This window comes from Argopecten irradians, chromosome 7, assembly GCF_041381155.1.
Source record: "Argopecten irradians isolate NY chromosome 7, Ai_NY, whole genome shotgun sequence".
NCBI classification, from domain to species: Eukaryota; Metazoa; Mollusca; class Bivalvia; order Pectinida; family Pectinidae; genus Argopecten; species Argopecten irradians.
In genome coordinates, this window is record NC_091140.1 from 15,751,126 (window position 1) to 15,764,595 (window position 13,470).

Below are 13,470 nucleotides of genomic sequence, written 5' to 3' on the forward strand. Positions count from 1 at the left end.
TAAAATTATTAATAACCTTGCTAGTTTTTTTTTACTATGATAAGTTGCCACATTTAACATATCCACTGTTTTATCAATTTTAGGTCGATTGTTTTCATCACAAATTTAAGAGGTTCCTTAATGTTTTTATGCATATACTATTTTTATATTACACAAAAACACATTTTACATATTTTTACCTAATGGGAAGTTTTATCTCACGTGATTACTCACGGAGAAATATATATCCTTCGAAACTTTCCATTTATTATGTTAGAGGCAGAGTAGTGATATGATTAAACACACACGTTAATTTGTAGTTGCTCTGATATCCTCATATAACGTAATACGTACATTATACTTTTTATATACATAACATTTTTTCATACAACATAATACACAGGATGATTATATTATTTATTGCATTATTGGAGGAAAGTATTACCTGATGCAATTGAATGCAAGGTTTTATTTTTAATAGTTTTCTCCTACATTATTCATTTTACATATACACTTATTAGACTTATGGAACTTTCTTTGATGAGTGGTCATCTAGATTGCATCATGTCTGAGTTAAGCCGCAAGTACGTACGTCGGCCAGACGCTTTACTAATTACTTGTCATTTACCCTTTGGCAATAACATATCGTGAACATGTCCTCGAGGTCGGAATTAGTACATATTAGCTTATACATAAGTTTTATAGGTTTTTTTTGTCTAAAGCATTCCAATCCAATCATATGCAAGGTTAAGCTAATCGAATCAATAAAGTAACATTGATTATATATATTTACTTACACATTTTTATGAAATTTTGCAGGTATAGGTATATTTTTTCTCATACACAACAAAACATATACATTTTATCTAACACAATTCACATAGTTACTTACTTAAAAAAAGAATAGAAAAACCCACAGTGTTAAAAAAAAGAAATGTAAGGAAAGTAACTCATAAACTATACATGCATGCTATACTTTTGTTATGTTTCATATAGTTTGCACATATTCAATATCTGTGTTTTTGCAACATAAAGAAATAAATGTTGATTAATAAGTAATAATTATCAATAAGTGTTGCATATATGAAATTGTTTTAAGTATCAAATGTTATACCCGTAGATAAAGATACAACTATATTGTTACATACGGTTATATTAATTTTAACGCTTGAAAGCGCAGTTTACATGTTTATTTTTATACTATTCACAACAGCAGTTAATATAGGCCAATAGAACACTACAAGTTCATGATAGTTTGTTTTGAATTAATTTTTTTCTTTAACACATAATAATATATATTCTTTTGGATATTTTTTTTCTACCAGATGAAATACAAACTAATTAGTAGTTAAAATGTTACATGACAGGTCCCATTATCGCTATGACAAATAAACAATCATAACTCTTTATTGATACGTATAAAGTTATTGAGTGATTAATTTATCATCTTTTATTCTTCAAAATAGTTTTTTCTATATTTCTGGTGATGTCATAGTAATATATTTGTGATTGGTACAATTATTTGCAAAGAGAAAAGTGAAAAGGCAAATCTATCAAACTTGTAACTTTTGATTAACAAGTGAAAAATCTTAATCCAAGCCACAGAAGAGTCATCTTTAGTACAGCCTCCAGTGATAGAAGAGGATATGCAGTAATCCAGTATACTTTGACTTTAAATTGTCTTCGTTGTGTATTGACTTGTTTGTGTATGTCGTATCATTCTATCATCAGAATTCCATTTCTACATATCTTCATCAAAGAAAGTGGGTTTTTTTCAACCATACATCAAGATATATCTTTAACGAAGAAACTTTTATTTTTCTACATCAATACCAACACTTCAAACGTATTTTACATCTTCTGGATAGTCCCACTGAAGTGATTCCTCACCAGGTTTTTATCGTAATTAGGACTATGCCAGGCTATGTCAGAGTACAGAGATTGTGACGTGTTATTTCACGCACATTTTATATTATATACTCTGTACTCACAGACATGAACATCAACATACCACGTCAACACATCAACATTCATCACTTACAGACTCAACGGATTTGGAAATACCTGATGCAGTCTAATGCCAGGGGAAACATGTGTTATATTTTCATCTCCGAAGAGGATCCACAATCAACACTCAACTTATATTTAACATTTAAAATGGAACTCTGACATTCATTATATATATTTTTCTCAGCCTTGTTGTGCGAGATTTCATCGTTGATTTCAAGATGGTTGTACATCGTTTTCAACACTCATTAACTTTCATCACGTGACGGCATATGATAAGCATTTATATATCTGCGTTGGACATTTTTAAAGTTGTTTTCATATGTTGAGTACTGTGTTTTCATATTCTTAAAGTGGAAGTCTACGTTTTTACATACTATATTTTTTATTGCTCATATGAATTTCCCTTCAACATTCTTATCAGTATCAATTATTTCACTTTATGGATATATTTCATTTTCAAAAAAAAAAAAAAAATAATATCGGAAATGATGCGAAGATATGTGTATTGTATGGAAAAGTTTAATTTTTAGAAATTTTATAATCTATTATATCAAATTATTGCTAATTTGATATAATTTATAACATTGTGACGAATGTAGTATTATAGGGAATAGTTTAATTTAAATATATTATTTGTAAACTGTACATATCTGTAGCCCATGTCTGTACATGTAGCCTTAGGGATCTGTCGTCGTGTCGCGTAACATGTTGTCGAGACACTGATGAAAGATATTTAACCCAACAGTTACAAATGACTGTGATTTATCATGTCTGCTAATGGTTAGCATTTTTGATGTAACTTAGAATGACTCTGTGATTAACATTAATTTATAGATATTACAAACATGTAGGGCTATTTAAAGGCCATCAAACCATGCATAGGGTGTCAACTTCCCCCAGTACTCGACCATGAGTACTGGGCCATATTTTGCCATGCGGAATAAAATACTGAAACCACAACTCAGCGTTCGGCTGTACTCTACACCATCTACACTTCATCGACATTAAACAGACACACAGATACAAAGAAATACTTCACATTCAATCACTTATGCATTAATAAATTATATGGGACTTTAGATATTTGAGGAATTCTTTTTGGAAAAATCAATTCCTGTCATACTGAGTGAAGGTTGATTTTAATCATTTGGACATACAACGCGCTCAAAAGCGAGCATAGTTTCATTTAAATATGTTAAAGGCCTTATCGCGAAATTCACGTCAAAAATCCTTGGCTAGGGTAAAAAATGAACACTATTTAAACTCCATCCCCAAGGATGCTACACACCTTATTCCGTCCTTGCAAATTACAGAGTTATCTACCCTTGTAGGTAGGTATTAATTGTGACGTCATGTGTTTGCGAGCGTAACGTCACAGTCTTCATTGAAACCAACGTGAGATTCACTATCAAAATAATGACGTCACAATGGATACTAATCGCAAGGGAGGTAACTATGTAATATGCAAAGACGGAATAATGTCTCTGTTCCGTTTACATATGACAACAGAATAGACGATGACTTACTATCAATAACACTGGACAAAATGCTTTTCGTTTCAGTTTACAGATTTTCAGATCAATATGACTATTTTTTTACTTCTGTCGATTTTGTATTGAAATTCACTTTCATATTTCGTATTATACACTAAATTTCTGTCGTTAGACCATCTTACAATGACTTAAAATTTTCATTTTGCATCTCTATTTATATAAATATACTTATCTTTTTCATCTCTTTTATGAAAATATATCATTATCTATTTAAATTACATAATACATGTCTATATATGCAAATGTTTGTAAAATTTGCCTATCAAATGTTTGTCTGTTTTGTGAGATTGGTTCTTAATTCCCTTCAGTTGATGTCTAATATGTTATACACATATAGACTTACAGCCTGAATCTGTCGTGGTGAACAAAACTAATAGAGTTACAATAAATATAGATAATAATTTATTGACCTTACAAACACTCACTTAGAAACGACCTTACAAACATCCACTTACAAACGACCTTACAAACTTCTACTTACAAACGACCTTACACACATCCACTTACAAACGACCTTACAAACATCTACTTACAGATGGCCTTGTAAACATCCACTTACAATCGACCCTATAAAAATTCCATTCACAAACTACCTTACAAACATCCACGTACAAACGACCATACAAACATCCACTTACAAACGACCTTACAAACATCCACTTACAAACGATCTTACAAAACATCTACTCATGAATGACCTTACAAACATCCACTTACAAACGACCTTACAAACATCCACTCATGAATGACCTTACAAACATCCACTTACAAACGACCTTACAAACATCCACTCATGAATGACCTTACAAGCATCCACTTATAACCGACCTTACAAAACATCCACTTACAAACGACCTTACAAAACATCCACTCATGAATGACCTTACAAACATCCACTTACAAACGACCTTACAAAACATCCACTCATGAATGACCTTACAAACATCCACTTACAAACGACCTTACAAACATCCACTCATGAATGACCTTACAAGCATCCACTTATAACCGACCTTACAAAACATCCACTTACAAACGACCTTACAAACATCCATTTACAAACGACCTTACAAACATCCACTTACAAACGACCTTACAAACATCCACTCATGAAAGACCTTACAAGCATCCACTTACAAACGACCTTACAAACAACCACTCATGAATGACCTTACAAGCATCCACTTATAACCGACCTTACAAACATCCACTTACAAACGACCTTACAAACATCCACTCATGAATGACCTTACAAGCATCCACTTACAAACGACCTTACAAACAACCACTCATGGATGACCTTACAAACATCCACATATAACCGACCTTACAAACATCCACTCACAAACGATCTTACACACATCCACTTACAAACGACCTTACAAACATCCACTTACAAACGACCTTACTTCTATCTGTTATAGACATCGTTAGTGTTGGGTTATACATGAGCATTATGCTTTCCATACACCGGATTGCCTAAGTCTTGTAAGCGATTTCTTCTCTGAAGTATTTGTTGGTAGAGCTTACACATAACTTATGGTGACAATGGACATTTAGTTATTTGCAAGGAGTGAATACAAACCCCTTATTTTACATTTCTACGCTTTTCAATGTCTTCTTCCAAGCCTCAATGAATTGAATATCTAGTTCCTCTATATAGTTCCTCATATATAAACTTTTATACAAATCTACAATACTTAAATAAGGAGATTGTTCAGATGAAAGAAAATGCACTAATTGCTTAACTTTCTGATAGATATCCAATTCTGCATTAAAATCTCTCAAACTGCCATGAGCATTCCTTTCTTGTGTTACATACGGTGGCGAAAATGCTACGCGGATGTTTTCTTTGTGTAGAAAATATTGTGCAATGTAACTTCTCCAGATGTCACTGACGCGCCCATTCACACTGATAGGTAGCGCTATGTACGGAAAGGCAGGGGTTAACCAAAGTGTTGCTTGAGCATTAAGTGGAGCAATTTTTTTCCCAGGCACAACAAATGGTTTATGAGACTTCCGTGTGGCGCGAAAATTAAACGGAGCGTCACGTGACATCCGGTAAACAGCATCAATATCCGGTTGTTGATTTGCTAGTGACTGCACAATGCCAAGCTGAATGGCATCTGATGAATTACATAATTTAGGTAATGTCGTTTTGTTCTTTATATCTTGTAATGGAAAACCTCTTGGCCATGTGTAGGTTTCCTCAACTCCAAAGTATGGATAAGGGTTCACAAGTAGATGAGTTGTACTTGCACAATCTGTGACATAACTGAAAGGAGATTTGAAATCATTTAAATCTACTGTTCCATCATTGTCATCATCGAAATCCCACACGTATTTAGCCTTGTGGTGGATGGCGTACATGTATCCTATGTTCTTCCTTCCGAAGTGATTTAGCGGTATCACGTCCGTCAATAAAAGATACAAGGCACCCTGTTCAGTAACTGAGAGATATTTGATTCGTTGTATATTAGTCTGGTTTAGCTTCATTTCAGATATGTACGTACCCTCATCTGGTGTTTTCTTGTCCGCTACAATTACCACGCACTATTGCGAAAGCAATGCTATATTTTTCACAGCTTTTGAAGCAGAGAAAATCGTTGTGACTACTCCCCAGTTATCACATGCAGGCATCTTGTCCATGACCGCTACAGTTGTGTGGGGGTTTGTTAGAGGCTCTGGCAAGCGTGTCCTTACGACATCTCCAGAAAACATTGACCCGGTCACGGCACCAACAAATTTGTGGAGCGAGGGTCGTGAAGGTGTTTCCGAAGATCCGATGATTTTGTCGAGAGAAGACCTTACCACAGAGTTGCCAGGTGAAAAACGGACAGGTGTTGGTTTATTATATTCATGGAGACGTTTCATTATCTCCACAGATGACTTATGGTTGAGGACGTATTTTAAACAGAAGTCAGGTTATATGTATGTTAGAATTTTTGCTTCTGCTCCACGACCCATATGAAGGATTTTAGCGTTGTCACATTGATAATCAATATCGTCATATGCGGACAGCCAGGAACCTATAGAAGTCCCTCCAAAGTTGGTATCTATTAAGTCCTCAGTCTTACTACACTTCGGTTCTCCACAATACTTACGTTCAGCGATCCGTCCTATCAGATCTCTTCCTAGAATCACAAACATCTTATCCATCCGCGTGTCAATATTCACCTTTATACCTGAACCATGTGACCAACCGTAATACAATGACGACGATTTCAGTTCATTCAGTCTTTCATCAACTTTTCCACCAAGTAATGCATCTGGGTAATGTTCGTGTATGTATGTTAACCACAGATACATCTTCTCTCCAAATTTCACACCTCTTCCTTGACTTGTTGCATTTAGAAAAACAAAAGGAAGCTCAGACTCCAAAATTCATATTGCTGAAATCCACGTAGCACGCTGTCCTTCGCGGAATGTGAGATTGGTATGTGGTGTCATCATCCCCATCACGATTTGAGGACGAGGAGCTAAGGATGATGACGAAGCTCGATCTATAGAATTTGAACGAGTATAATTGGTTTCGTTTGAGGTTCCTATCATATACCCCATATAGATGATCCCATAGAGAACAGCACTAGTCAAAAGCACTCTGAACAAAGTTCTCATTCCACAGAACCGCTTTCTGGCATGGCAGCTTCCAGTCATGTTGGCTGTTAAGACTTTCTGCTGAAAAAGAGGAAACAAAGATAGGTTTAGTCTAGTGACTGTTAGTGGCAGTTAATAAATACAACAAAAGTATATCAATTACAGAAAACCAAAATAAATTAAAAACAAAACCTGCGATAGAATGAGAATTAATAAGATCAACAAAATGCTTTTCCATCTTTAAAGGCTACACTGCCCATGAATGGCGCCGTCTTAATAATACTTTACTGAAAAGAGTGCGCATAAGTGGTACGACTATATAACCACTGTCCGGTATAGCTTGGCAATAGAAAAGGCTATAAGCATTTTTCATTTGAAAGCATGAGGGATAGCCATGAATTGCTCCTTTGGGGTCACTTAATTAGGTATATCCTCGGCAGTGCCTCTGACTCCAAATTAGGTAAACCCTTGGAAGAGCCTCTGACACCCACAGGCATCTGAGAATTAGTTACAGATTATATAATCATGGACCCACCAGAGTGCCCTAAGACCATTTTTCAAAATTTAAGGATGTACTCCTGTGAGAAGTCAAAATTTCTTGTATTAAACTTTTTTCTCATATAGATTTTTGGATATAGGAGTTCATACCATAAAAGAAAATGGAAGAAAATGCATATGTCTGTGAGCTGTTTGATATGTATAAATGTTTGCAGAATTTATTTTCTAGTAGTCTTCTTTAAAAATATACCAGTTTTGATTAATAAGACTAATATTTTTTCTCAGAATAACAAGATATGCTACCCCTACCAATTAATTTGAGCTACAAAATGCACCGTTTCCAGCCATTTTTGCCAAATTTAAGCCTTTATAGAAAAAGTTCCGGTATTAAACTTTTGTTAATACTTTGCATATCAACGGGGAAAGGGCTGTTCTTTCTTAATCAGGCAGAAAAATGGGAGGTCCGTGTGCTTACTTTTTTGTGCCATTAGAATATTTGTTATTTTTCAGTATTTTAGAGTAAAACATAAAAGTGATCAAATTACCATTAAATGTAAAAATAAAGTGACAAAAGTGTATCATTTTACACACAAATGCTCAATATTTTAATAACCACGAACCCAGCAAAGATTAACAGCAAAAATTAGCTTGATACAGCTAAAAATACTAGCGCAGTGATGATTTAAGTAAAACCAATTTCGGTAAAAAAATGGTAAAACTGTGGCTCTACTCAAAGCGAAAAAAGACACAATTGCAAAATGGCCGCCAAATGGGTCATTTCTTAAAACCCGCGTATAAAAAATCTACTGAAAATAGAAATGTAATTTTTTGACAAACTTTGCAACTGGCAACTTGCTCCAGATATTGATAAATTTTATTTGAAAATCTTATAACGTCTTTGATCTATATCGAAACGAGACTTATACGGGACTGAAACCTCAGAAGAATACATCCTAAAGATATCATGTATTAAGACCGTAGAACCCAAATTCGACCACAAGTATACTCACATGGGTCTGGGTAATAGTTAAATAGCGTCTGTGGCACTAAATACTTGTTTGCTTGTTTTTGTTTGATTAAATTATTACCTCCCTTTATTGTGAGCGTAAAGTAGGAACATAACCTCTCACTTTTAAAGTCTAGACTATGATGTGTCTCGGCCAGGAGACAGAACCCCAGCATCATAGGGACGAGCTCTCAAATACAACTATGTACAAAGATATGCTTAGTCTTTATCAATGATCTATTTCTCTCATACCTGAGGGTGTGATACTGGTCTATCTGATGCAATACACCTCTGGCGTCTATGTCTATATTGCATGGGTAGCCATGCAATACATTACTACATCTAGGTATCAGTATATGCGCAATAAAAAAGAAGTCGAGCTTTTAGAAATTCAGATATAAAAGAAAGCCATAATAATACTTATCATAAAATGCATTCACTATTCGACATTTATTTATTACTGCTAAGAATTTATATAACGTGTATTAAAAAACTATGCTGGTTTTAATCTAAGGAATGCAAAACACATTATTTGATTGAAAATATTATAAAATATCATGTATGGATAATTGATTTTCGGCTGAGGCTTTCTTCGAACTAAAGTCTCAAAATGCCGGATCAACATAATTTTAAAACTAATAAAACGTCGATATATGAAAGAAAAATGCACTTTCATATGTTATATCAAGCCTCGAGTATTACTACATTTTATAACTCTCGGGTAAAATAGCCCTACCCTTCGTATCCAAATATGAAAGAGTCTTATAATATAGAACTATCTGGTAACGGAGCAAATGTAATTAATTCTAAAGTTAAAATTCCTAACAGAAGCTGACGTTATCTGCTTAGTTACAAGTCTTCGTTTACACGGTTCAGACTTGTAAAGTTTACCTCTTAATGGAGATCTCCATATATGTAAATAAGAGTAAAATTTTTATTTTTACAAAAAGTTGAAAAAAAAGAAATCATTATACTCCTACTTTATGGTAAAGATTGATTTAGCAGTGGTCGAAAATATTAATCATGTTGGTATTATTTTAATTGATGTTCGTCCGACACCACAGCTGATGCATGTCAAAAATTGAAATATAATGTAATGTTCATCTCAGATTTTAAAAATAACCTTAAAATTAGGACGTGTTCAAACCACACAGTACCAGAGTCGACATGGTTAATTTATTAGGATGCACTTCTGTTGAAACTTTATCGGCCGCCTTTGTAGGCTGGATAACAATTACAAAACTCGTGAATGATTTCTCAAACGTTCGTTTATATATCAGTAAAATTGCAAAACTCAAAAAGTCATTAGGGTTTTTTTCATATTGTTATCTGTTCACTACAAATTAAACAATTTCGATTATGACATGTTTTGTATTCCACTCTGCCATTTGTTAAGTACAAATGCTTCGTTTAAATTATAGACATTTTACACCATATTATTATATAATAACATCAACGTTGCGTATTAATTTGGAAAAATAATTCCCTGAAATCATACATTAAAACGTGTGTTATTCTATCAAAATGATTAAAAACTAATTAGAACCATATATGTTACTATTTCAGCTTCATCGGGGTATAAAATCAATTATGTTTGCAAACTTTTGTAAGAATCTACGCGGATTCAAAAAAATTCTTTCATACCCCGATGAGGTTAAAAATAGTGACATCAATGCTTAAGTAATTTACGTACGTACAAGATACTACGTTGTACGTGCAAATGTACAATATGATAATTTGTACGTACAAGATACTGTAATAATTTGTAAGATATGAAGTTGTACGTACAAAATAATAATTTGTAAGTACAAGATACTAGGTTGTACGTACATGATACAACGATATACGCACAGACGTATATGGTAATAGTTTGTGCATACGTACGTACAAATGTACATGATACTATAACAATAGATACTAAAAAGATACTAAGTTAAACGTACAAGATAATAATTTGTATAGACATGCTAAATAAAACTATACATTGGTCCTAATACGCCGCCGAAAATAAAAGCATTGTATGTGCTTTTATATTACTGTATATATGACTTTAATACATTATGTTTCAATATTTCCATTGCCCACGAAATAATTATTTCTTTCGAACGCAATAATATTTCGTTCCCACGCAATAATTTTAACTATTTCATGTCCACTCCCAGCCACCGTGCATATGACTATTACACCTTTGGAATATACAATGTTTAAGGATGCCATATTGTGAACATGTAACCATGCATGATATCATGATAGGAAATAAAAAATGTAAATACATGTATCAATATCAAATACTACAAACCTTCCGCCGTTATCCCAAGTACAACTTCCGTGTTCTGTGACACAAATGTTCGGACTTCGATGTCCGTGTAGGTGGGCTAGCTAGTAAACATTAGCCAGTGTGCATATGTAGTTTTGCCGAATGTCAACTAGAAATCCACTTCACGTCAACACAAGAGACGCGCTTAAATAATACATTTCAGAAAGGAAGAATCGGTAATCGATAGAATAATCACTGTACCGAATCTGCACCGGTTTCCGTATGTTGTGTTTCATTATCATTCCAATAATAATCTATTTACTATTTGTTTAATATTTTCGTGTTAAATGACATTCAGGGTATGTCAGCTTCAGTTTTGGAGTAGATAAAGAGACCCAGACGTATACATATCCAGAAATGAATTTGTATACAGTGTATGCAACGTGCTTGAAAATCAGATAATTAACTAGAAATTGTCACTGTTGACGGGCTTTAAACCAACAAGGAATTATGATCTAGGACATTCATATTACAATCTTGCATTGGTAGCCTTTTATCTCAACATCGATGACAGTGGAGAGATGCAATACAATCATAATTATACGATGTTACAAATCACGTGTACATATGCACATAAAACATAAAAACATATCATCCGGAACTCCTCGAGAAATCGATTATTATCGTATTTCTGCGATAATCTCGATAACTTCAGGATGAAAAACATTTAACTTTCCACTGTAACGTGCCTACGAGTTAAACAGCAGGCGCGTACTCCTCCCCCTCCCTACAGTAAACCCATTTCTGTTAAAACTTAATGTTTTTAAACTTATGTATGGTAATCACAGTGAAAAAAAAGGCGCTACTGACCGAACCAAAAAAACCCATGTTCCATTAGCTGGGTGATGGAGACTGTTTATAACACTACATTGTATATGAATTATATGGTGGCTGATTGTACCAATTTCGCTTTTTCGCGTTGGAAAAAAACGAAAAAGCGAAAAAGGCACAAATCAGCCACCATAGTCGGGCGATTTGGAGCTCCAAGAACACATTGGTGTTATGTACATATTACTTGGTTGATGGATTTTCATCTTTATAATTGTGATAAAAGTTATTTACGATAAATCACAAACACGTGACGATCTGGACGTAATGAAACGTTCTCTGCTAGATGCCTGGCGGTGTTACAGGGTTGTCAATCACTTAATATGGCTTTATTCTTTCATATGTGGATATGAAGGATATAGATAGTCTACCCAAGGGTCATAAAATGTTATAAAACCCGAAGGAATAATATCCCTATCCTTCAGATCCACAAATGAAAGAGTATTTGTCTCCCACACATTGTCGTTATGTAACAATTTTATAATTATGATAGCACGCCATTTTAAGAAGTTTGAAGAAAACCGCAACTGCAAGTAAATTCGCCATACATGAAAATTGCATAATAATTTAGCGGAAATCCGGTCCTTTGCATTTTTTACAGTAAAACCAGCTTGTTTTCTGAAAAATAACATTAAATTCATTGAGAATATATTAATTTGTTGACACAGTGATATCAAGAAGTTGTATTGGATGAGTAGTCATTACTGCATCATGCGATAAAAGTTTATTGCATGGGATAAACCAGTATATTACATCCGTAGGTATGAGAGATTTGGTGGATCGTCAGCTGTCAATTAAACCGCACGTGACTTTATACCTGGCGATCGATCAAAATGTTTATTCTTCTCTCAACACTGGCTGGTCTCATACAATACGCCCATGTCGTCTGAGGCTGTATTGCATGGCTACTCATTCAATGCAGCCACGTGACTTTATAGCGTCGTCAATATTGACTTGCACTAGCAGTTTTTTTTTCGTAAAATGGCTCAATAAAAGAGTTGTAAAATTGCGGTAAAACATCGAGATATGCGAAAAAACACATACACGTGTGTGGATATGCAGGTAAGGGCTATTCCCTTACCTCCGGACAGGGATATCCGCAATTTCCCCGGTGTAAGATTTTTCTCGTCAATGCCTCGTGTTTTACAACTTGCGATTTTAAACCTCGCGCTGAGATTCTTCTGTCTCACCCGGAAGGGGATGAAATATTATATTATTTTATACCATCGGGACGACAAAATGTTGTAAAACTTCATTTTGTGACTATTGAGATTTTCCCAATGTAAAAATAATATCAAGATGAGTACGTAACAGTAATGGAAATACCAAGTTTATCAGCATGGTTTAGAGGACATGTTGTGTTATCAGGAAATACCAAGTATACAAGCATGGTTTAGAGAACATGTTGTGTTATCAGGAAATACCAAGTTTGCCAGCATGGTTTAGAGGACATGTTGTGTTATCAGGAAATACCAAGTTTACCAGCATGGTTTAGAGGACATGTTGTGTTATCAGGAAATACCAAGTTTATCAGCATGGTTTAGAGGACATGTTGTGTTATCAGGAAATACCAAGTATACAAGCATGGTTTAGAGAACATGTTGTGTTATCAGGAAATACCAAGTTTGCCAGCATGGTTTAGAGGACATGTTGTGTTATCAGGAAATACCAAGTTTACCAGC

General features: G+C 34.3%; 2 protein-coding genes and 1 pseudogene across 8 annotated transcripts in view; 2 read left to right on the top strand and 1 right to left on the bottom strand.

The window, feature by feature from the left end:
- The window catches only part of LOC138327667 (uncharacterized), a 293,971-nt gene that overhangs the window by 249,018 nt on the left and 31,483 nt on the right, over positions 1-13,470 (top strand). The window lies entirely within an intron of this gene.
- LOC138327669 (uncharacterized) overlaps positions 1-13,470 on the top strand; it is a 252,576-nt gene that overhangs the window by 190,661 nt on the left and 48,445 nt on the right. The window lies entirely within an intron of this gene.
- Positions 3,790-11,383, bottom strand: LOC138327665 (uncharacterized; annotated as a pseudogene).